We start from the raw sequence: 965 nt of genomic DNA on the forward strand, positions 1-965 counted from the left end.
TTTCCTTTTTTTAGTCTTAGAGTGTAAAACAAATTAACGGTGAGGAATGCGGTACTGTATTTGGCTGAGACGATATAATTAGGACGACATGGTGCGGAACAACTAGAGAAAGAAAAAAGAAAAATACTGAGGAAAGTACTGGGCCCTAAAATAGATGGTGAGACGTGGATGCGAAGACTAGGGGAGCATGAGGACAATACTAGTAGAAATCAGATTTGGGAGGCCTGTGAACAGGATGAATATGGATAAAATTATGAAAAGAGTGAGGGAAGCAACAGAGAGGTCAAGAGAAAAGACAGGAACCAAGTGGGCTGTTAAACTCACAAGGGATTGATCGGAACTGTGGATCAAGTCAGAAGGGAAGAATAATTGGAGAAGCTGTATGCCAGAAATGGACGACAGATGTACATAACTACCCTCTAGCTCGCTGTGCACTATGTTACAAACCCACAGCTACGTTCCTCTTGACAGAAAGGACACCTTCTACCCCTCATTCTACATCTGTATTCCAAAGCACGGATTCATTGGGATTATTTTAAGCGTATGTTTTACGTGAATTATTTATAGACTTACTACCATGCTACATTAGCAGCCTCTGGCTTTTGCTGCTTTATTACAAATAGTCGACCAATTACTTGTATTCTCACCCTTCTCAGATGCTGTATCTTTTTATAGCAATAAAACGCAACGACATTTATTAGTCGTTAGTCAATGCATTCGTTAAAACCGATTCCACTACATCTAAATCTACGTGATTGCTCTGCTTTTCACAATAAAGTGCCTGGCAGAGGGTTCAATGAACCACCTTCTTGCTGTCTCTCTACTGTTCCACTCTCGAACGGCACGCGGGAAAAATGAGCACTTAAATCTTTCCGTGCGAGCCCTGATTTCTCTTATTTTATCGTGATGATCATTTCTCCCTATGTAGGTTGGTGCCAACAGAATGTTTTCGCAATCGGAGAAGA

Source organism: Schistocerca nitens, chromosome 9 (assembly GCF_023898315.1).
Source record: "Schistocerca nitens isolate TAMUIC-IGC-003100 chromosome 9, iqSchNite1.1, whole genome shotgun sequence".
Taxonomy (NCBI): domain Eukaryota; kingdom Metazoa; phylum Arthropoda; class Insecta; order Orthoptera; family Acrididae; genus Schistocerca; species Schistocerca nitens.